Consider the following 25,866-nt stretch of genomic DNA (forward strand, 5'->3'; position numbering starts at 1 on the left):
CTAGGCGAATTCAGTGAGTTCCCAATGGGACATGCTTGTATGAGTTTGCTTTTCAATATAGAGCAACGTTTTGTCGAACAGAATCTAAGTATCATGCTGAATTCAGTAGGTTCCCAATAGGATTCGCATGAAATAAGCTTGTTATTCAAGATAGAGCAACGTTTTAATGAACTGAAACACTGTTTCTTTGTGAATTCAGTTAGTTCCCAGTAGCAGATTCCTGTAATATGTGTACTTTTAAAGATTTATCAGAATTTGTTTAGCCGAATCTCAGTAACATGGTGAATTCAGTTAGTTCCCAGTAGGCCGCAGTAGTAATAAGTGGACAATTAGGGATATTGAAAAATTTTCAGGAATGGAATCAAAATTTCTAGGCGATTTCAGTGAGTTCCCAATGGGACGTGCTTGTATGAGTGTGGTTTTCAATATATAGCAACATTTTAAGGAACGGAATCTAAGTATCATGGTGAATTCAGTAGGTTCCAAATGGGATTCGCATGTAATAAGCTTGTTATTCAAGACACAACAATGTTTTAACGAACTGAAACACTGTTTCTTTGTGAATTCAGTAAGTTCCCAGTAGCAGGCTCTTGTAATTGTGTGCTTTTAAAGATTTATCAAAATATGGATAGCCGAATCTCAGTAACTTGTTAAATTCGGTTAGTTCCCAATAGGCCGCAGAAGTAATAAGTGGACTTTTTGGGATAAGAAAAATTTCACGAATGGAATCAAAATTTCTAGGCGAATTCAGTGAGTTCCCCAAGGGACATGCTTGTATGAGTGTGCTTTTCAATATTTAGCTACATTTTATTGAACGGAATCTACGTATCATAATGAATCAGTAGGTTCCCAATAGGATTCGCATGTAATAAGCTTATTATTCAAGATAGAGCAACGTTTTAATGAACTGAAACACTGTTTCTTTGTGAAATCAGTTAGTTCCCGGTAGCAGGCTCTTGTAATATGTGTACTTTTAATGATTTATCAAAATTTGGTAAGTCGAATCTCAGTAACTTTGTGAATTCAGTTTCTTCCCTATAGAGCTCAGTAGTAATAAGTGGACTGTTCGGGATATAGAAAAATTTTCACGAATGGAATCAAAATTTCTAGGCGAATTCAGTGAGAACCCAATGGGACATGCTTGTATGAGTGTGCTTTCCAATATATAGCAACATTTTAAGGAACGGAATCTAAGTATCATGGTGAATTCAATAGGTCCCAATAGGATTCGCAAGTAATAAGATGGTTATTCAAGAAAGAGCAACGTTTTAACGAACAGAAACATTGTTTCTTTGTGAATTCAGATAGTTCCCAGTAGCAGGTTCTTGTAATATGTGTACTTTTAAAGATTTATCAAAATTTGTTGAGCCGAATATAGGAACTTGGTGAATTCAATTACTTAACATAGGCCGCAGTAGTAATATGTGGACTCTTCGGGATATAGAAAAATTTTCATGAATGGAATCAAAATTTCTAGACGAATTCAGTGATTTCCCAATGGGACATGCTTGTATGAGTGTGCTTTTCAATATATAGCAACAGTTAAAGAACGAAATCTAGGTATTATGGTGAATCAGTAGGTTCCCAATAGGCTTCGCATGTAATAAGCTTGTTATTCAAGATAGAGCAACGTTTAACGAACTGAAACACTGTTTCTTTGTGAATTCAGTTAGTTCCCAGTAGCAGGCTCTTGTAATATGTGTACTTTTAAAGTTTATCAAAATTTGGTGAGCCGAATCTCAGTAACTTGGTGAATTCAGTTAGTTCCCAATCGGCCTCAGTAGCAGTAAGTGGACTGTTCAGGATATAGAAAAAATTTCACGAATGGAATCAAAATTTCTAGGCGAATTCAGTGAGTTCCCAATGGGACATGCTTGTATGAGTTTGCTTTTCAATATAGAGCAACATTTTGTCGAACGGAATCTAAGTATCATGCTGAATTCAGTAGGTTCCCAATAGGATTCGCATGAAATAAGCTTGTTATTCAAGATAGAGCAACGTTTTAATGAACTGAAACACTGTTTCTTTGTGAATTCAGTTAGTTCCCAGTAGCAGATTCTTGTAATATGTGTACTTTTAAAGATTTATCAGAATTTGTTTAGCCGAATCTCAGTAACATGGTGAATTCAGTTAGTTCCCAGTAGGCCGCAGTAGTAATAAGTGGACAATTAGGGATATTGAAAAATTTTCAGGAATGGAATCAAAATTTCTAGGCGATTTCAGTGAGTTCCCAATGGGACGTGCTTGTATGAGTGTGGTTTTCAATATATAGCAACATTTTGTGGAACGGAATCTAAGTATCATGGTGAATTCAGTAGGTTCCAAATAGGATTCGCATGTAATAAGCTTGTTATTCAAGACACAACAATGTTTTAACGAACTGAAACACTGTTTCTTTGTGAATTCAGTAAGTTCCCAGTAGCAGGCTCTTGTAATTGTGTGCTTTTAAAGATTTATCAAAATATGGATAGCCGAATCTCAGTAACTTGTTAAATTCGGTTAGTTCCCAATAGGCCGCAGAAGTAATAAGTGGACTTTTTGGGATAAGAAAAATTTCACGAATGGAATCAAAATTTCTAGGCGAATTCAGTGAGTTCCCCAAGGGACATGCTTGTATGAGTGTGCTTTTCAATATTTAGCTACATTTTATTGAACGGAATCTACGTATCATAATGAATCAGTAGGTTCCCAATAGGATTCGCATGTAATAAGCTTATTATTCAAGATAGAGCAACGTTTTAACGAACTGAAACACTGTTTCTTTGTGAAATCAGTTAGTTCCCGGTAGCAGGCTCTTGTAATATGTATACTTTTAATGATTTATCAAAATTTGGTAAGTCGAATCTCAGTAACTTTGTGAATTCAGTTTCTTCCCTATAGAGCTCAGTAGTAATAAGTGGACTGTTCGGGATATAGAAAAATTTTCACGAATGGAATCAAAATTTCTAGGCGAATTCAGTGAGTTCCCAATGGGACATGCTTGTATGAGTTTGCTTTTCAATATAGAGCAACATTTTGTGGAACGGAATCTAAGTATCATGGTGAATACAGTAGGTTCCCAATAGGATTCGCAGGTAATAAGCTTGTTATTCAAGATAGAGCAACGTTTTAACGAACTGAAACCCTGTTTCTCTGAGAATTCAGTTAGTTCCCAGTAGCCTGCTCTTGTAGTATGTGTACTTTTAAAGATTTATCAAAATTTGATGAGACGAATCTGAGTAACATGGTGAATTCGGTTAGTTCCCAGTAGGCCGCAGTAGTAAATAGTGGACTGTTCGGGATATAGAAAAATTTTCACGAATGGAAACAAAATTTCTAGGCGAATTCAGTGAGTTCCCAATGGGACATGCTTGTATGAGTTTGCCTTTCAATATAGAGCAACATTTTGTGGTTCGGAATCTAAGTATCATGGTGAATTCAGTAGGTTCCCAATAGGATTCGCAGGTAATAAGCTTGTTATTCAAGATAGAGCAACGTTTTAACGAACTGAAACACTGTTTCTCTGTGAATTCAGTTAGTTCCCAGTAGCCTGCTCTTGTACTATGTGTACTTTTAAAGATTTATCAAAATTTGGTGAGCCGAATCTGAGTAACATGGTGAATTCGGTTAGTTCCCAGTAGGCCGCAGTAGTAATAAGTGGACTGTTCGGGATATAGAAAAATTTTCACGAATGGAATCAAAATTTCTAGGCGAATTCAGTGAGTTCCGAATGGGACATGCTTGTATGAGTTTGCTTTTCAATATAGAGCAACATTTTGTCGAACGGAATCTAAGTATCATGCTGAATTCAGTAGGTTCCCAATAGGATTCGCATGAAATAAGCTTGTTATTCAAGATAGAGCAACGTTTTAATGAACTGAAACACTGTTTCTTTGTGAATTCAGTTAGTTCCCAGTAGCAGATTCTTGTAATATGTGTACTTTTAAAGATTTATCAGAATTTGTTTAGCAGAATCTCAGTAACATGGTGAATTCAGTTAGTTCCCAGTAGGCCGCAGTAGTAATAAGTGGACAATTAGGGATATTGAAAAATTTTCAGGAATGGAATCAAAATTTCTAGGCGATTTCAGTGAGTTCCCAATGGGACGTGCTTGTATGAGTTGGTTTTCAATATATAGCAACATTTTAAGGAACGGAATCTAAGTATCATGGTGAATTCAGTAGGTTCCAAATAGGATTCGCATGTAATAAGCTTGTTATTCAAGACACAACAATGTTTTAACGAACTGAAACACTGTTTCTTTGTGAATTCAGTAAGTTCCCAGTAGCAGGCTCTTGTAATTGTGTGCTTTTAAAGATTTATCAAAATATGGATAGCCGAATCTCAGTAACTTGTTAAATTCGGTTAGTTCCCAATAGGCCGCAGAAGTAATAAGTGGACTTTTTGGGATAAGAAAAATTACACGAATGGAATCAAAATTTCTAGGCGAATTCAGTGAGTTCCCCAAGGGACATGCTTGTATGAGTGTGCTTTTCAATATTTAGCTACATTTTATTGAACGGAATCTACGTATCATAATGAATCAGTAGGTTCCCAATAGGATTCGCATGTAATAAGCTTATTATTCAAGATAGAGCAACGTTTTAATGAACTGAAACACTGTTTCTTTGTGAAATCAGTTAGTTCCCGGTAGCAGGCTCTTGTAATATGTGTACTCTTAATGATTTATCAAAATTTGGTAAGACGAATCTCAGTAACTTTGTGAATTCAGTTTCTTCCCTATAGAGCTCAGTAGTAATAAGTGGACTGTTCGGGATATAGAAAAATTTTCACGAATGGAATCAAAATTTCTAGGCGAATTCAGTGAGAACCCAATGGGACATGCTTGTATGAGTGTGCTTTCCAATATATAGCAACATTTTAAGGAACGGAATCTAAGTATCATGGTGAATTCAATAGGTCCCAATAGGATTCGCAAGTAATAAGATGGTTATTCAAGAAAGAGCAACGTTTTAACGAACAGAAACATTGTTTCTTTGTGAATTCAGATAGTTCCCAGTAGCAGGTTCTTGTAATATGTGTACTTTTAAAGATTTATCAAAATTTGTTGAGCCGAATATAGGAACTTGGTGAATTCAATTACTTAACATAGGCCGCAGTAGTAATATGTGGACTCTTCGGGATATAGAAAAATTTTCATGAATGGAATCAAAATTTCTAGACGAATTCAGTGATTTCCCAATGGGACATGCTTGTATGAGTGTGCTTTTCAATATATAGCAACATTTTAAGGAACGAAATCTAGGTATTATGGTGAATCAGTAGGTTCCCAATAGGCTTCGCATGTAATAAGCTTGTTATTCAAGATAGAGCAACGTTTAACGAACTGAAACACTGTTTCTTTGTGAATTCAGTTAGTTCCCAGTAGCAGGCTCTTGTAATATGTGTACTTTTAAAGTTTATCAAAATTTGGTGAGCCGAATCTCAGTAACTTGGTGAATTCAGTTAGTTCCCAATCGGCCTCAGTAGCAGTAAGTGGACTGTTCAGGATATAGAAAAAATTTCACGAATGGAATCAAAATTTCTAGGCGAATTCAGTGAGTTCCCAATGGGACATGCTTGTATGAGTTTGCTTTTCAATATAGAGCAACATTTTGTGGAACGGAATCTAAGTATCATGGTGAATTCAGTAGGTTCCCAATAGGATTCGCATGTAATAAGCTTGTTATTCAAGATAGAGCAACGTTTTAACGAACTGAAACACTGTTTCTCTCTGAATTCAGTTAGTTCCCAGTAGCCTGCTCTTGTACTATGTGTACTTTTAAAGATTTATCAAAATTTGGTGAGCCGAATCTGAGAAACATGGTGAATTCGGTTAGTTCCCAGTAGGCCGCAGTAGTAATGAGTGGACTGTTCGGGATATAGAAAAATTTTCACGAATGGAATCAAAATTTCTAGGCGAATTCAGTGAGTTCCCAATGGGACATGCTTGTATGAGTCTGCTTTTCAATATAAAGCAACATTTTGTGGAACGGAATCTAAGTATCATGGTGAATTCAGTAAGTTCCAAATAGGATTCGCATGTAATAAGCTTGTTATTCAAGACACAACAATGTTTTAACGAACTGAAACACTGTTTCTTTGTGAATTCAGTAAGTTCCCAGTAGCAGGCTCTTGTAATTGTGTGCTTTTAAAGATTTATCAAAATATGGATAGCCGAATCTCAGTAACTTGTTAAATTCGGTTAGTTCCCAATAGGCCGCAGAAGTAATAAGTGGACTTTTTGGGATAAGAAAAATTTCACGAATGGAATCAAAATTTCTAGGCGAATTCAGTGAGTTCCCCAAGGGACATGCTTGTATGAGTGTGCTTTTCAATATTTAGCCACATTTTATTGAACGGAATCTACGTATCATAATGAATCAGTAGGTTCCCAATAGGATTCGCATGTAATAAGCTTATTATTCAAGATAGAGCAACGTTTTAACGAACTGAAACACTGTTTCTTTGTGAAATCAGTTAGTTCCCGGTAGCAGGCTCTTGTAATATGTGTACTTTTAATGATTTATCAAAATTTGGTAAGTCGAATCTCAGTAACTTTGTGAATTCAGTTTCTTCCCTATAGAGCTCAGTAGTAATAAGTGGACTGTTCGGGATATAGAAAAATTTTCACGAATGGAATCAAAATTTCTAGGCGAATTCAGTGAGAACCCAATGGGACATGCTTGTATGAGTGTGCTTTCCAATATATAGCAACATTTTAAGGAACGGAATCTAAGTATCATGGTGAATTCAATAGGTCCCAATAGGATTCGCAAGTAATAAGATGGTTATTCAAGAAAGAGCAACGTTTTAACGAACAGAAACATTGTTTCTTTGTGAATTCAGATAGTTCCCAGTAGCAGGTTCTTGTAATATGTGTACTTTTAAAGATTTATCAAAATTTGTTGAGCCGAATATAGGAACTTGGTGAATTCAATTACTTAACATAGGCCGCAGTAGTAATATGTGGACTCTTCGGGATATAGAAAAATTTTCATGAATGGAATCAAAATTTCTAGACGAATTCAGTGATTTCCCAATGGGACATGCTTGTATGAGTGTGCTTTTCAATATATAGCAACAGTTAAAGAACGAAATCTAGGTATTATGGTGAATCAGTAGGTTCCCAATAGGCTTCGCATGTAATAAGCTTGTTATTCAAGATAGAGCAACGTTTAACGAACTGAAACACTGTTTCTTTGTGAATTCAGTTAGTTCCCAGTAGCAGGCTCTTGTAATATGTGTACTTTTAAAGTTTATCAAAATTTGGTGAGCCGAATCTCAGTAACTTGGTGAATTCAGTTAGTTCCCAATCGGCCTCAGTAGCAGTAAGTGGACTGTTCAGGATATAGAAAAAATTTCACGAATGGAATCAAAATTTCTAGGCGAATTCAGTGAGTTCCCAATGGGACATGCTTGTATGAGTTTGCTTTTCAATATAGAGCAACATTTTGTGGAACGGAATCTAAGTATCATGGTGAATTCAGTAGGTTCCCAATAGGATTCGCATGTAATAAGCTTGTTATTCAAGATAGAGCAACGTTTTAACGAACTGAAACACTGTTTCTCTGTGAATTCAGTTAGTTCCCAGTAGCCTGCTCTTGTACTATGTGTACTTTTAAAGATTTATCAAAATTTGGTGAGCCGAATCTGAGTAACATGGTGAATTCGGTTAGTTCCCAGTAGGCCGCAGTAGTAATAAGTGGACTGTTCGGGATATAGAAAAATTTTCACGAATGGAATCAAAATTTCTAGGCGAATTCAGTGAGTTCCCAATGGGACATGCTTGTATGAGTTTGCTTTTCAAAATAGAGCAACATTTTGTGGAACGGAATCTAAGTATCATGGTGAATTCAGTAGGTTCCCAATAGGATTCGCATGTAATAAGCTTGTTATTCAAGATAGAGCAACGTTTTAACGAACGGAAACACTGTTTCTCTGTGAATTCAGTTAGTTCCCAGTAGCCTGCTCTTGTACTATGTGTACTTTTAAAGATTTATCAAAATTTGGTGAGCCGAATCTGAGTAACATGGTGAATTCGGTTAGTTCCCAGTAGGCCGCAGTAGTAATAAGTGGACTGTTCGGGATATAGAAAAATTTTCACGAATGGAATCAAAATTTCTAGGCGAATTCAGTGAGTTCGCAATGGGACATGCTTGTATGAGTTTGCTTTTCAATATAGAGCAACATTTTTTGGAACGGAATCTAAGTATCATGGTGAATTCAGTAGGTTCCCAATAGGATTCGCATGTAATAAGCTTGTTATTCAAGATAGAGCAACGTTTTAACGAACTGAAACACTGTTTCTCTCTAATTCAGTTAGTTCCCAGTAGCCTGCTCTTGTACTGTGTGTACTTTTAAAGATTTATCAAAATTTGGTGAGCCGAATCTGAGTAACATGGTGAATTCGGTTAGTTCCCAGTAGGCCGCAGTAGTAATGAGTGGACTGTTCGGGATATAGAAAAATTTTCACGAATGGAATCAAAATTTCTAGGCGAATTCAGTGAGTTCCCAATGGGACATGGTTGTATGAGTTTGCTTTTCAATATAGAGCAACATTTTGTGGAACGGAATCTAAGTATCATGGTGAATTCAGTAGGTTCCCAATAGGATTCGCATGTAATAAGCTTGTTATTCAAGATAGAGCAAAGTTTTAACTAACTGAAACACTGTTTCTCTGTGAATTCAGTTAGTTCCCAGTAGCCTGCTCTTGTACTATGTGTACTTTTAAAGATTTATCAAAATTTGGTGAGCCGAATCTGAGTAACATGGTGAATTCGGTTAAGTCCCAGTAGGCCGCAGTAGTAATAAGTGGACTGTTCGGGATATAGAAAAATTTTCACGAATGGAATCAAAATTTCTAGGCGAATTCAGTGACTTCCCAATGGGACATGCTTGTATGAGTTTGCTTTTCAAAATAGAGCAACATTTTGTGGAACGGAATCTAAGTATCATGGTGAATTCAGTAGGTTCCCAATAGGATTCGCATGTAATAAGCTTGTTATTCAAGATAGAGCAACGTTTTAACGAACTGAAACACTGTTTCTCTCTAATTCAGTTAGTTCCCAGTAGCCTGCTCTTGTACTGTGTGTACTTTTAAAGATTTATCAAAATTTGGTGAGCCGAATCTGAGTAACATGGTGAATTCGGTTAGTTCCCAGTAGGCCGCAGTAGTAATGAGTGGACTGTTCGGGATATAGAAAAATTTTCACGAATGGAATCAAAATTTCTAGGCGAATTCAGTGAGTTCCCAATGGGACATGGTTGTATGAGTTTGCTTTTCAATATAGAGCAACATTTTGTGGAACGGAATCTAAGTATCATGGTGAATTCAGTAGGTTCCCAATAGGATTCGCATGTAATAAGCTTGTGATTCAAGATAGAGCAAAGTTTTAACTAACTGAAACACTGTTTCTCTGTGAATTCAGTTAGTTCCCAGTAGCCTGCTCTTGTACTATGTGTACTTTTAAAGATTTATCAAAATTTGGTGAGCCGAATCTGAGTAACATGGTGAATTCGGTTAAGTCCCAGTAGGCCGCAGTAGTAATAAGTGGACTGTTCGGGATATAGAAAAATTTTCACGAATGGAATCAAAATTTCTAGGCGAATTCAGTGACTTCCCAATGGGACATGCTTGTATGAGTTTGCTTTTCAAAATAGAGCAACATTTTGTGGAACGGAATCTAAGTATCATGGTGAATTCAGTAGGTTCCCAATAGGATTCGCATGTAATAAGCTTGTTATTCAAGATAGAGCAACGTTTTAACGAACTGAAACACTGTTTCTCTGTGAATTCAGTTAGTTCCCAGTAGCCTGCTCTTGTACTATGTGTACTTTTAAAGATTTATCAAAATTTGGTGAGCCGAATCTGAGTAACATGGTGAATTCGGTTAGTTCCCAGTAGGCCGCAGTAGTAATAAGTGGACTGTTCGGGATATAGAAAAATTTTCACGAATGGAATCAAAATTTCTAGGCGAATTCAGTGAGTTCCCAATGGGACATGCTTGTATGAGTTTGCTTTTCAATATAGAGCAACATTTTGTGGAACGGAATCTAAGTATCATGGTGAATTCAGTAGGTTCCCAATAGGGTTCGCATGTAATAAGCTTGTTATTCAAGATAGAGCAACGTTTTAACGAACTGAAACACTGTTTCTCTGTGAATTCAGTTAGTTCCCAGTAGCCTGCTCTTGTACTATGTGTACTTTTAAAGATTTATCAAAATTTGGTGAGCCGAATCTGAGTAACATGGTGAATTCGGTTAGTTCCCAGTAGGCCGCAGTAGTAATAAGTGGACTGTTCGGGATATAGAAAAATTTTCACGAATGGAATCAAAATTTCTAGGCGAATTCAGTGAGTTCCCAATGGGACATGCTTGTATGAGTTTGCTTTTCAATATAGAGCAACATTTTGTGGAACGGAATCTAAGTATCATGGTGAATTCAGTAGGTTCCCAATAGGATTCGCATGTAATAAGCTTGTTATTCAAGATAGAGCAACGTTTTAACGAACTGAAACACTGTTTCTCTCTGAATTCAGTTAGTTCCCAGTAGCCTGCTCTTGTACTATGTGTACTTTTAAAGATTTATCAAAATTTGGTGAGCCGAATCTGAGTAACATGGTGAGTTCGGTTAGTTCCCAGTAGGCCGCAGTAGTAATAAGTGGACTGTTCGGGATATAGAAAAATTTTCACGAATGGAATCAAAATTTCTAGGCGAATTCAGTGAGTTCCCAATGGGAAATGCTTGTATGAGTTTGCTTTTCAAAATAGAGCAACATTTTGTGGAACGGAATCTAAGTATCATGGTGAATTCAGTAGGTTCCCAATAGGATTCGCATGTAATAAGCTTGTTATTCAAGATAGAGCAACGTTTTAACGAACTGAAACACTGTTTCTCTGTGAATTCAGTTAGTTCCCAGTAGCCTGCTCTTGTACTATGTGTACTTTTAAAGATTTATCAAAATTTGGTGAGCCGAATCTGAGTAACATGGTGAATTCGGTTAGTTCCCAGTAGGCCGCAGTAGTAATAAGTGGACTGTTCGGGATATAGAAAAATTTTCACGAATGGAATCAAAATTTCTAGGCGAATTCAGTGAGTTCCCAATGGGACATGCTTGTATGAGTTTGCTTTTCAATATAGAGCAACATTTTGTGGAACGGAATCTAAGTATCATGGTGAATTCAGTAGGTTCCCAATAGGGTTCGCATGTAATAAGCTTGTTATTCAAGATAGAGCAACGTTTTAACGAACTGAAACACTGTTTCTCTGTGAATTCAGTTAGTTCCCAGCAGCCTGCTCTTGTACTATGTGTACTTTTAAAGATTTATCAAAATTTGGTGAGCCGAATCTGAGTAACATGGTGAATTCGGTTAGTTCCCAGTAGGCCGCAGTAGTAATAAGTGGACTGTTCGGGATATAGAAAAATTTTCACGAATGGAATCAAAATTTCTAGGCGAATTCAGTGAGTTCCCAATGGGACATGCTTGTATGAGTTTGCTTTTCAATATAGAGCAACATTTTGTGGAACGGAATCTAAGTATATTGGTGAATTCAGTAGGTTCCCAATAGGATTCGCATGTAATAAGCTTGTTATTCAAGATAGAGCAACGTTTTAACGAACTGAAACACTGTTTCTCTCTGAATTCAGTTAGTTCCCAGTAGCCTGCTCTTGTACTATGTGTACTTTTAAAGATTTATCAAAATTTGGTGAGCCGAATCTGAGTAACATGGTGAGTTCGGTTAGTTCCCAGTAGGCCGCAGTAGTAATAAGTGGACTGTTCGGGATATAGAAAAATTTTCACGAATGGAATCAAAATTTCTAGGCGAATTCAGTGAGTTCCCAATGGGAAATGCTTGTATGAGTTTGCTTTTCAAAATAGAGCAACATTTTGTGGAACGGAATCTAAGTATCATGGTGAATTCAGTAGGTTCCCAATAGGATTCGCATGTAATAAGCTTGTTATTCAAGATAGAGCAACGTTTTAACGAACTGAAACACTGTTTCTCTGTGAATTCAGTTAGTTCCCAGTAGCCTGCTCTTGTACTATGTGTACTTTTAAAGATTTATCAAAATTTGGTGAGCCGAATCTGAGGAACATGGTGAATTCGGTTAGTTCCCAGTAGGCCGCAGTAGTAATAAGTGGACTGTTCGTGATATAGAAAAATTTTCACGAATGGAATCAAAATTTCTAGGCGAATTCAGTGAGTTCCCAATGGGACATGCTTGTATGAGTTTGCTTTTCAATATAGAGCAACAATTTGTGGAACGGAATCTAAGTATCATGGTGAATTCAGTAGGTTCCCAATAGGATTCGCATGTAATAAGCTTGTTATTCAAGATAGAGCAACGTTTTAACGAACTGAAACACTGTTTCTCTGTGAATTCAGTTAGTTCCCAGTAGCCTGCTCTTGTACTATGTGTACTTTTAAAGATTTATCAAAATTTGGTGAGCCGAATCTGAGTAACATGGTGAATTCGGTTAGTTCCCAGTAGGCCGCAGTAGTAATAAGTGGACTGTTCGGGATATAGAAAAATTTTCACGAATGGAATCAAAATTTCTAGGCGAATTCAGTGAGTTCGCAATGGGACATGCTTGTATGAGTTTGCTTTTCAATATAGAGCAACATTTTGTGGAACGGAATCTAAGTATCATGGTGAATTCAGTAGGTTCCCAATAGGATTCGCATGTAATAAGCTTGTTATTCAAGATAGAGCAACGTTTTAACGAACTGAAACACTGTTTCTCTGTGAATTCAGTTAGTTCCCAGTAGCCTGCTCTTGTACTATGTGTACTTTTAAAGATTTATCAAAATTTGGTGAGCCGAATCTGAGTAACATGGTGAATTCGGTTAGTTCCCAGTAGGCCGCAGTAGTAATAAGTGGACTGTTCGGGATATAGAAAAATTTTCACGAATGGAATCAAAATTTCTAGGCGAATTCAGTGAGTTCCCAATGGGACATGCTTGTATGAGTTTGCTTTTCAATATAGAGCAACATTTTGTGGAACGGAATCTAAGTATCATGGTGAATTCAGTAGGTTCCCAATAGGATTCGCATGTAATAAGCTTGTTATTCAAGATAGAGCAACGTTTTAACGAACTGAAAAACTGTTTCTCTGTGAATTCAGTTAGTTCCCAGTAGCCTGCTCTTGTACTATGTGTACTTTTAAAGATTTATCAAAATTTGGTGAGCCGAATCTGAGGAACATGGTGAATTCGGTTAGTTCCCAGTAGGCCGCAGTAGTAATAAGTGGACTGTTCGTGATATAGAAAAATTTTCACGAATGGAATCAAAATTTCTAGGCGAATTCAGTGAGTTCCCAATGGGACATGCTTGTATGAGTTTGCTTTTCAATATAGAGCAACAATTTGTGGAACGGAATCTAAGTATCATGGTGAATTCAGTAGGTTCCCAATAGGATTCGCATGTAATAAGCTTGTTATTCAAGATAGAGCAACGTTTTAACGAACTGAAACACTGTTTCTCTGTGAATTCAGTTAGTTCCCAGTAGCCTGCTCTTGTACTATGTGTACTTTTAAAGATTTATCAAAATTTGGTGAGCCGAATCTGAGTAACATGGTGTATTCGGTTAGTTCCCAGTAGGCCGCAGTAGTAATAAGTGGACTGTTCGGGATATAGAAAAATTTTCACGAATGGAATCAAAATTTCTAGGCGAATTCAGTGAGTTCGCAATGGGACATGCTTGTATGAGTTTGCTTTTCAATATAGAGCAACATTTTGTGGAACGGAATCTAAGTATCATGGTGAATTCAGTAGGTTCCCAATAGGATTCGCATGTAATAAGCTTGTTATTCAAGATAGAGCAACGTTTTAACGAACTGAAACACTGTTTCTCTGTGAATTCAGTTAGTTCCCAGTAGCCTGCTCTTGTACTATGTGTACTTTTAAAGATTTATCAAAATTTGGTGAGCCGAATCTGAGTAACATGGTGAATTCGGTTAGTTCCCAGTAGGCCGCAGTAGTAATGAGTGGACTGTTCGGGATATAGAAAAATTTTCACGAATGGAATCAAAATTTCTAGGCGAATTCAGTGAGTTCCGAATGGGACATGCTTGTATGAGTTTGCTTTTCAATATAGAGCAACATTTTGTGGAACGGAATCTAAGTATCATGGTGAATTCAGTAGGTTCCCAATAGGATTCGCATGTAATAAGCTTGTTATTCAAGATAGAGCAAAGTTTTAACGAACTGAAACACTGTTTCTCTGTGAATTCAGTTAGTTCCCAGTAGCCTGCTCTTGTACTATGTGTACTTTTAAAGATTTATCAAAATTTGGTGAGCCGAATCTGAGTAACATGGTGAATTCGGTTAGTTCCCAGTAGGCCGCAGTAGTAATAAGTGGACTGTTCGGGATATAGAAAAATTTTCACGAATGGAATCAAAATTTCTAGGCGAATTCAGTGAGTTCCCATTGGGCCATGCTTGTATGAGTTTGCTTTTCAATATAGAGCAACATTTTTTGGAACGGAATCTAAGTATCATGGTGAATTCAGTAGGTTCACAATAGGATTCGCATGTAATAAGCTTGTTATTCAAGATAGAGCAACGTTTTAACGAACTGAAACACTGTTTCTGTGAATTCAGTTAGTTCCCAGTAGCCTGCTCTTGTACTATGTGTACTTTTAAAGATTTATCAAAATTTGGTGAGCCGAATCTGAGTAACATGGTGAATTCGGTTAGTTCCCAGTAGGCCGCAGTAGTAATAAGTGGACTGTTCGGGATATAGAAAAATTTTCACGAATGGAATCAAAATTTCTAGGCGAATTCAGTGAGTTCCCAATGGGACATGCTTGTATGAGTTTGCTTTTCAATATAGAGCAACATTTTGTGGAACGGAATCTAAGTATCATGGTGAATTCAGTAGGTTCCCAATAGGGTTCGCATGTAATAAGCTTGTTATTCAAGATAGAGCAACGTTTTAACGAACTGAAACACTGTTTCTCTGTGAATTCAGTTAGTTCCCAGTAGCCTGCTCTTGTCCTATGTGTACTTTTAAAGATTTATCAAAATTTGGTGAGCCGAATCTGAGGAACATGGTGAATTCGGTTAGTTCCCAGTAGGCCGCAGTAGTAATGAGTGGACTGTTCGGGATATAGAAAAATTTTCACGAATGGAATCAAAATTTCTAGGCGAATTCAGTGAGTTCCCAATGGGACATGCTTGTATGAGTTTGCTTTTCAATATAGAGCAACATTTTGTGGAACGGAATCTAAGTATCATGGTGAATTCAGTAGGTTCCCAATAGGATTCGCATGTAATAAGCTTGTGATTCAAGATAGAGCAAAGTTTTAACTAACTGAAACACTGTTTCTCTGTGAATTCAGTTAGTTCCCAGTAGCCTGCTCTTGTACTATGTGTACTTTTAAAGATTTATCAAAATTTGGTGAGCCGAATCTGAGTAACATGGTGAATTCGGTTAAGTCCCAGTAGGCCGCAGTAGTAATAAGTGGACTGTTCGGGATATAGAAAAATTTTCACGAATGGAATCAAAATTTCTAGGCAAATTCAGTGACTTCCCAATGGGACATGCTTGTATGAGTTTGCTTTTCAAAATAGAGCAACATTTTGTGGAACGGAATCTAAGTATCATGGTGAATTCAGTAGGTTCACAATAGGATTCGCATGTAATAAGCTTGTTATTCAAGATAGAGCAACGTTTTAACGAACTGAAACACTGTTTCTCTGTGAATTCAGTTAGTTCCCAGTAGCCTGCTCTTGTACTATGTGTACTTTTAAAGATTTATCAAAATTTGGTGAGCCGAATCTGAGTAACATGGTGAATTCGGTTAGTTCCCAGTAGGCCGCAGTAGTAATAAGTGGACTGTTCGGGATATAGAAAAATTTTCACGAATGGAATCAAAATTTCTAGGCGAATTCAGTGAGTTCCCAATGGGACATGCTTGTATGAGTTTGCTTTTCAATATAGAGCAACATTTTGTGGAACGGAATCTAAGTATCATGGTGAATTCAGTAGGTTCCCAATAGGGTTCGCATGTAATAAGCTTGTTATTCAAGATAGAGCAACGTTTTAACGAACTGAAACACTGTTTCTCTGTGAATTCAGTTAGTTCCCAGTAGCCTGCTCTTGTACTATGTGTACTTTTAAAGATTTATCAAAATTTGGTGAGCCGAATCTGAGTAACATGGTGAATTCGGTTAGTTCCCAGTAGGCCGCAGTAGTAATAAGTGGACTGTTCGGGATATAGAAAAATTTTCACGAATGGAATCAAAATTTCTAGGCGAATTCAGTGAGTTCCCAATGGGACATGCTTGTATGAGTTTGCTTTTCAATATAGAGCAACATTTTGTGGAACGGAATCTAAGTATCATGGTGAATTCAGTAGGTTCCCAATAGGATTCGCATGTAATAAGCTTGTTATTCAAGATAGAGCAACGTTTTAACGAACTGAAACACTGTTTCTCTCTGAATTCAGTTAGTTCCCAGTAGCCTGCTCTTGTACTATGTGTACTTTTAAAGATTTATCAAAATTTGGTGAGCCGAATCTGAGTAACATGGTGAGTTCGGTTAGTTCCCAGTAGGCCGCAGTAGTAATAAGTGGACTGTTCGGGATATAGAAAAATTTTCACGAATGGAATCAAAATTTCTAGGCGAATTCAGTGAGTTCCCAATGGGACATGCTTGTATGAGTTTGCTTTTCAAAATAGAGCAACATTTTGTGGAACGGAATCTAAGTATCATGGTGAATTCAGTAGGTTCCCAATAGGATTCGCATGTAATAAGCTTGTTATTCAAGATAGAGCAACGTTTTAACGAACTGAAACACTGTTTCTCTGTGAATTCAGTTAGTTCCCAGTAGCCTGCTCTTGTACTATGTGTACTTTTAAAGATTTATCAAAATTTGGTGAGCCGAATCTGAGTAACATGTTGAATTCGGTTAGTTCCCAGTAGGCCGCAGTAGTAATAAGTGGACTGTTCGTGATATAGAAAAATTTTCACGAATGGAATCAAAATTTCTAGGCGAATTCAGTGAGTTCCCAATGGGACATGCTTGTATGAGTTTGCTTTTCAATATAGAGCAACAATTTGTGGAACGGAATCTAAGTATCATGGTGAATTCAGTAGGTTCCCAATAGGATTCGCATGTAATAAGCTTGTTATTCAAGATAGAGCAACGTTTTAACGAACTGTAACACTGTTTCTCTGTGAATTCAGTTAGTTCCCAGTAGCCTGCTCTTGTACTATGTGTACTTTTAAAGATTTATCAAAATTTGGTGAGCCGAATCTGAGTAACATGGTGTATTCGGTTAGTTCCCAGTAGGCCGCAGTAGTAATAAGTGGACTGTTCGGGATATAGAAAAATTTTCACGAATGGAATCAAAATTTCTAGGCGAATTCAGTGAGTTCGCAATGGGACATGCTTGTATGAGTTTGCTTTTCAATATAGAGCAACATTTTGTGGAACGGAATCTAAGTATCATGGTGAATTCAGTAGGTTCCCAATAGGATTCGCATGTAATAAGCTTGTTATTCAAGATAGAGCAACGTTTTAACGAACTGAAACACTGTTTCTCTGTGAATTCAGTTAGTTCCCAGTAGCCTGCTCTTGTACTATGTGTACTTTTAAAGATTTATCAAAATTTGGTGAGCCGAATCTGAGTAACATGGTGAATTCGGTTAGTTCCCAGTAGGCCGCAGTAGTAATGAGTGGACTGTTCGGGATATAGAAAAATTTTCACGAATGGAATCAAAATTTCTAGGCGAATTCAGTGAGTTCCGAATGGGACATGCTTGTATGAGTTTGCTTTTCAATATAGAGCAACATTTTGTGGAACGGAATCTAAGTATCATGGTGAATTCAGTAGGTTCCCAATAGGATTCGCATGTAATAAGCTTGTTATTCAAGATAGAGCAAAGTTTTAACGAACTGAAACACTGTTTCTCTGTGAATTCAGTTAGTTCCCAGTAGCCTGCTCTTGTACTATGTGTACTTTTAAAGATTTATCAAAATTTGGTGAGCCGAATCTGAGTAACATGGTGAATTCGGTTAGTTCCCAGTAGGCCGCAGTAGTAATAAGTGGACTGTTCGGGATATAGAAAAATTTTCACGAATGGAATCAAAATTTCTAGGCGAATTCAGTGAGTTCCCATTGGGCCATGCTTGTATGAGTTTGCTTTTCAATATAGAGCAACATTTTTTGGAACGGAATCTAAGTATCATGGTGAATTCAGTAGGTTCACAATAGGATTCGCATGTAATAAGCTTGTTATTCAAGATAGAGCAACGTTTTAACGAACTGAAACACTGTTTCTGTGAATTCAGTTAGTTCCCAGTAGCCTGCTCTTGTACTATGTGTACTTTTAAAGATTTATCAAAATTTGGTGAGCCGAATCTGAGTAACATGGTGAATTCGGTTAGTTCCCAGTAGGCCGCAGTAGTAATAAGTGGACTGTTCGGGATATAGAAAAATTTTCACGAATGGAATCAAAATTTCTAGGCGAATTCAGTGAGTTCCCAATGGGACATGCTTGTATGAGTTTGCTTTTCAATATAGAGCAACATTTTGTGGAACGGAATCTAAGTATCATGGTGAATTCAGTAGGTTCCCAATAGGGTTCGCATGTATTAAGCTTGTTATTCAAGATAGAGCAACGTTTTAACGAACTGAAACACTGTTTCTCTGTGAATTCAGTTAGTTCCCAGTAGCCTGCTCTTGTCCTATGTGTACTTTTAAAGATTTATCAAAATTTGGTGAGCCGAATCTGAGGAACATGGTGAATTCGGTTAGTTCCCAGTAGGCCGCAGTAGTAATGAGTGGACTGTTCGGGATATAGAAAAATTTTCACGAATGTAATCAAAATTTCTAGGCGAATTCAGTGAGTTCCCAATGGGACATGCTTGTATGAGTTTCCTTTTCAATATAGAGCAACATTTTGTGGAACGGAATCTAAGTATCATGGTGAATTCAGTAGGTTCCCAATAGGATTCGCATGTAATAAGCTTGTGATTCAAGATAGAGCAAAGTTTTAACTAACTGAAACACTGTTTCTCTGTGAATTCAGTTAGTTCCCAGTAGCCTGCTCTTGTACTATGTGTACTTTTAAAGATTTATCAAAATTTGGTGAGCCGAATCTGAGTAACATGGTGAATTCGGTTAAGTCCCAGTAGGCCGCAGTAGTAATAAGTGGACTGTTCGGGATATAGAAAAATTTTCACGAATGGAATCAAAATTTCTAGGCGAATTCAGTGACTTCCCAATGGGACATGCTTGTATGAGTTTGCTTTTCAAAATAGAGCAACATTTTGTGGAACGGAATCTAAGTATCATGGTGAATTCAGTAGGTTCCCAATAGGATTCGCATGTAATAAGCTTGTTATTCAAGATAGAGCAACGTTTTAACGAACTGAAACACTGTTTCTCTGTGAATTCAGTTAGTTCCCAGTAGCCTGCTCTTGTACTATGTGTACTTTTAAAGATTTATCAAAATTTGGTGAGCCGAATCTGAGTAACATGGTGAATTCGGTTAGTTCCCAGTAGGCCGCAGTAGTAATAAGTGGACTGTTCGGGATATAGAAAAATTTTCACGAATGGAATCAAAATTTCTAGGCGAATTCAGTGAGTTCCCAATGGGACATGCTTGTATGAGTTTGCTTTTCAATATAGAGCAACATTTTGTGGAACGGAATCTAAGTATCATGGTGAATTCAGTAGGTTCCCAATAGGGTTCGCATGTAATAAGCTTGTTATTCAAGATAGAGCAACGTTTTAACGAACTGAAACACTGTTTCTCTGTGAATTCAGTTAGTTCCCAGTAGCCTGCTCTTGTACTATGTGTACTTTTAAAGATTTATCAAAATTTGGTGAGCCGAATCTGAGTAACATGGTGAATTCGGTTAGTTCCCAGTAGGCCGCAGTAGTAATAAGTGGACTGTTCGGGATATAGAAAAATTTTCACGAATGGAATCAAAATTTCTAGGCGAATTCAGTGAGTTCCCAATGGGACATGCTTGTATGAGTTTGCTTTTCAATATAGAGCAACATTTTGTGGAACGGAATCTAAGTATCATGGTGAATTCAGTAGGTTCCCAATAGGATTCGCATGTAATAAGCTTGTTATTCAAGATAGAGCAACGTTTTAACGAACTGAAACACTGTTTCTCTCTGAATTCAGTTAGTTCCCAGTAGCCTGCTCTTGTACTATGTGTACTTTTAAAGATTTATCAAAATTTGGTGAGCCGAATCTGAGTAACATGGTGAGTTCGGTTAGTTCCCAGTAGGCCGCAGTAGTAATAAGTGGACTGTTCGGGATATAGAAAAATTTTCACGAATGGAATCAAAATTTCTAGGCGAATTCAGTGAGTTCCCAATGGGAAATGCTTGTATGAGTTTGCTTTTCAAAATAGAGCAACATTTTGTGGAACGGAATCTAAGTATCATGGTGAATTCAGTAGGTTCCCAATAGGATTCGCATGTAATAAGCTTGTTATTCAAGATAGAGCAACGTTTTAACGAACTGAAACACTGTTTCTCTGTGAATTCAGTTAGTTCCCAGTAGCCTGCTCTTGTACTATGTGTACTTTTAAAGATTTATCAAAATTTGGTGAGCCGAATCTGAGGAACATGGTGAATTCGGTTAGTTCCCAGTAGGCCGCAGTAGTAATAAGTGGACTGTTCGTGATATAGATAAATTTTCACGAATGGAATCAAAATTTCTAGGCGAATTCAGTGAGTTCCCAATGGGACATGCTTGTATGAGTTTGCTTTTCAATATAGAGCAACAATTTGTGGAACGGAATCTAAGTATCATGGTGAATTCAGTAGGTTCCCAATAGGATTCGCATGTAATAAGCTTGTTATTCAAGATAGAGCAACGTTTTAACGAACTGAAACACTGTTTCTCTGTGAATTCAGTTAGTTCCCAGTAGCCTGCTCTTGTACTATGTGTACTTTTAAAGATTTATCAAAATTTGGTGAGCCGAATCTGAGTAACATGGTGAATTCGGTTAGTTCCCAGTAGGCCGCAGTAGTAATAAGTGGACTGTTCGGGATATAGAAAAATTTTCACGAATGGAATCAAAATTTCTAGGCGAATTCAGTAAGTTCGCAATGGGACATGCTTGTATGAGTTTGCTTTTCAATATAGAGCAACATTTTGTGGAACGGAATCTAAGTATCATGGTGAATTCAGTAGGTTCCCAATAGGATTCGCATGTAATAAGCTTGTTATTCAAGATAGAGCAACGTTTTAACGAACTGAAACACTGTTTCTCTGTGAATTCAGTTAGTTCCCAGTAGCCTGCTCTTGTACTATGTGTACTTTTAAAGATTTATCAAAATTTGGTGAGCCGAATCTGAGTAACATGGTGAATTCGGTTAGTTCCCAGTAGGCCGCAGTAGTAATGAGTGGACTGTTCGGGATATAGAAAAATTTTCACGAATGGAATCAAAATTTCTAGGCGAATTCAGTGAGTTCCGAATGGGACATGCTTGTATGAGTTTGCTTTTCAATATAGAGCAACATTTTGTGGAACGGAATCTAAGTATCATGGTGAATTCAGTAGGTTCCCAATAGGATTCGCATGTAATAAGCTTGTTATTCAAGATACAGCAAAGTTTTAACGAACTGAAACACTGTTTCTCTGTGAATTCAGTTAGTTCCCAGTAGCCAGCTCTTGTACTATGTGTACTTTTAAAGATTTATCAAAATTTGGTGAGCCGAATCTGAGTAACATGGTGAATTCGGTTAGTTCCCAGTAGGCCGCAGTAGTAATAAGTGGACTGTTCGGGATATAGAAAAATTTTCACGAATGGAATCAAAATTTCTAGGCGAATTCAGTGAGTTCCCATTGGGCCATGCTTGTATGAGTTTGCTTTTCAATATAGAGCAACATTTTTTGGAACGGAATCTAAGTATCATGGTGAATTCAGTAGGTTCCCAATAGGATTCGCATGTAATAAGCTTGTTATTCAAGATAGAGCAACGTTTTAACGAACTGAAACACTGTTTCTGTGAATTCAGTTAGTTCCCAGTAGCCTGCTCTTGTACTATGTGTACTTTTAAAGATTTATCAAAATTTGGTGAGCCGAATCTGAGTAACATGGTGAATTCGGTTAGTTCCCAGTAGGCCGCAGTAGTAATAAGTGGACTGTTCGGGATATAGAAAAATTTTCACGAATGGAATCAAAATTTCTAGGCGAATTCAGTGAGTTCCCAATGGGACATGCTTGTATGAGTTTGCTTTTCAATATAGAGCAACATTTTGTGGAACGGAATCTAAGTATCATGGTGAATTCAGTAGGTTCCCAATAGGATTCGCATGTAATAAGCTTGTTATTCAAGATAGAGCAACGTTTTAACGAACTGAAACACTGTTTCTCTGTGAATTCAGTTAGTTCCCAGTAGCCTGCTCTTGTACTATGTGTACTTTTAAAGATTTATCAAAATTTGGTGAGCCGAATCTGAGGAACATGGTGAATTCGGTTAGTTCCCAGTAGGCCGCAGTAGTAATAAGTGGACTGTTCGTGATATAGAAAAATTTTCACGAATGGAATCAAAATTTCTAGGCGAATTCAGTGAGTTCCCAATGGGACATGCTTGTATGAGTTTGCTTTTCAATATAGAGCAACAATTTGTGGAACGGAATCTAAGTATCATGGTGAATTCAGTAGGTTCCCAATAGGATTCGCATGTAATAAGCTTGTTATTCAAGATAGAGCAACGTTTTAACGAACTGAAACACTGTTTCTCTGTGAATTCAGTTAGTTCCCAGTAGCCTGCTCTTGTACTATGTGTACTTTTAAAGATTTATCAAAATTTGGTGAGCCGAATCTGAGTAACATGGTGTATTCGGTTAGTTCCCAGTAGGCCGCAGTAGTAATAAGTGGACTGTTCGGGATATAGAAAAATTTTCACGAATGGAATCAAAATTTCTAGGCGAATTCAGTGAGTTCGCAATGGGACATGCTTGTATGAGTTTGCTTTTCAATATATAGCAACATTTTGTGGAACGGAATCTAAGTATCATGGTGAATTCAGTAGGTTCCCAATAGGATTCGCATGTAATAAGCTTGTTATTCAAGATAGAGCAACATTTTAACGAACTGAAACACTGTTTCTCTGTGAATTCAGTTAGTTCCCAGTAGCCTGCTCTTGTACTATGTGTACTTTTAAAGATTTATCAAAATTTGGTGAGCCGAATCTGAGTAACATGGTGAATTCGGTTAGTTCCCAGTAGGCCGCAGTAGTAATGAGTGGACTGTTCGGGATATAGAAAAATTTTCACGAATGGAATCAAAATTTCTAGGCGAATTCAGTGAGTTCCGAATGGGACATGCTTGTATGAGTTTGCTTTTCAATATAGAGCAACATTTTGTGGAACGGAATCTAAGTATCATGGTGAATTCAGTAGGTTCCCAATAGGATTCGCATGTAATAAGCTTGTTATTCAAGATAGAGCAACGTTTTAACGAACTGAAACACGGTTTCTCTGTGAATTCAGTTAGTTCCCAGTAGCCTGCTCTTGTACTATGTGTACTTTTAAAGATTTATCAAAATTTGGTGAGCCGAATCTGAGTAACATGGTGAATTCGGTTAGTTCCCAGTAGGCCGCAGTAGTAATAAGTGGACTGTTCGGGATATAGAAAAATTTTCACGAATGGAATCAAAATTTCTAGGCGAATTCAGTGAGTTCCCATTGGGCCATGCTTGTATGAGTTTGCTTTTCAATATAGAGCAACATTTTTTGGAACGGAATCTAAGTATCATGGTGAATTCAGTAGGTTCACAATAGGATTCGCATGTAATAAGCTTGTTATTCAAGATAGAGCAACGTTTTAACGAACTGAAACACTGTTTCTGTGAATTCAGTTAGTTCCCAGTAGCCTGCTCTTGTACTATGTGTACTTTTAAAGATTTATCAAAATTTGGTGAGCCGAATCTGAGTAACATGGTGAATTCGGTTAGTTCCCAGTAGGCCGCAGTAGTAATAAGTGGACTGTTCGGGATATAGAAAAATTTTCACGAATGGAATCAAAATTTCTAGGCGAATTCAGTGAGTTCCCAATGGGACATGCTTGTATGAGTTTGCTTTTCAATATAGAGCAACATTTTGTGGAACGGAATCTAAGTATCATGGTGAATTCAGTAGGTTCCCAATAGGGTTCGCATGTAATAAGCTTGTTATTCAAGATAGAGCAACGTTTTAACGAACTGAAACACTGTTTCTCTGTGAATTCAGTTAGTTCCCAGTAGCCTGCTCTTGTCCTATGTGTACTTTTAAAGATTTATCAAAATTTGGTGAGCCGAATCTGAGGAAAATGGTGAATTCGGTTAGTTCCCAGTAGGCCGCAGTAGTAATGAGTGGACTGTTCGGGATATAGAAAAATTTTCACGAATGTAATCAAAATTTCTAGGCGAATTCAGTGAGTTCCCAATGGGACATGCTTGTATGAGTTTGCTTTTCAATATAGAGCAACATTTTGTGGAACGGAATCTAAGTATCATGGTGAATTCAGTAGGTTCCCAATAGGATTCGCATGTAATAAGCTTGTTATTCAAGATAGAGCAATGTTTTAACGAACTGAAACAGTTTCTCTGTGAATTCAGTTTGTTCCCAGTAGCCTGCTCTTGTACTATGTGTACTTTTAAAGATTTATCAAAATTTGGTGAGCCGAATCTGAGTAACATGGTGAATTCGGTTAGTTCCCAGTAGGCCGCAGTAGTAATGAGTGGACTGTTCGGGATATAGAAAAATTTTCACGAATGGAATCAAAATTTCTAGGCGAATTCAGTGAGTTCCGAATGGGACATGCTTGTATGAGTTTGCTTTTCAATATAGAGCAACATTTTGTGGAACGGAATCTAAGTATCATGGTGAATTCAGTAGGTTCCCAATAGGATTCGCATGTAATAAGCTTGTTATTCAAGATAGAGCAACGTTTTAACGAACTGAAACACTGTTTCTCTGTGAATTCAGTTAGTTCCCAGTAGCCTGCTCTTGTACTATGTGTACTTTTAAAGATTTATCAAAATTTGGTGATCCGAATCTGAGTAACATGGTGAATTCGGTTAGTTCCCAGTAGGCCGCAGTAGTAATGAGTGGACTGTTCGGGATATAGAAAAATTTTCACGAATGGAATCAAAATTTCTTGGCGAATTCAGTGAGTTCCCAATGGGACATGCTTGTATGAGTTTGCTTTTCAATATAGAGCAACATTTTGTGGAACGGAATCTAAGTATCATGGTGAATTCAGTAGGTTCCCAATAGGATTCGCATGTAATAAGCTTGTTATTCAAGATAGAGCAACGTTTTAACGAACTGAAACACTCTTTCTCTGTGAATTCAGTTAGTTCCCAGTAGCCTGCTCTTGTACTATGTGTACTTTTAAAGATTTATCAAAATTTGGTGAGCCGAATCTGAGTAACATGGTGAATTCGGTTAGTTCCCAGTAGGCCGCAGTAGTAATAAGTGGACTGTTCGGGATATAGAAAAATTTTCACGAATGGAATCAAAATTTCTAGGCGAATTCAGTGAGTTCCCAATGGGACATGCTTGTATGAGTTTGCTTTTCAATATAGAGCAACATTTTGTCGAACGGAATCTAAGTATCATGGTGAATTCAGTAGGTTCCCAATAGGATTCGCATGTATTAAGCTTGTTATTCAAGGTAGAGCAGCGTTTTAACGAACTGAAACACTGTTTCTCTGTGAATTCACTTAGTTCCCAGTAGCCTGCTCTTGTACTATGTGTACTTTTAAAGATTTATCAAAATTTGGTGAGCCGAATCTGAGTAACATGGTGAATTCGGTTAGTTCCCAGTAGGCCGCAGTAGCAATAAGTGGACTGTTCGGGATATAGAAAAATTTTCACGAATGGAATCAAAATTTCTAGGCGAATTCAGT

The sequence above is a fragment of the Rattus norvegicus genome, chromosome 8 (assembly GCF_021556685.1).
Source record: "Rattus norvegicus strain SHRSP/BbbUtx chromosome 8, alternate assembly SHRSP_T2T, whole genome shotgun sequence".
Taxonomy (NCBI): domain Eukaryota; kingdom Metazoa; phylum Chordata; class Mammalia; order Rodentia; family Muridae; genus Rattus; species Rattus norvegicus.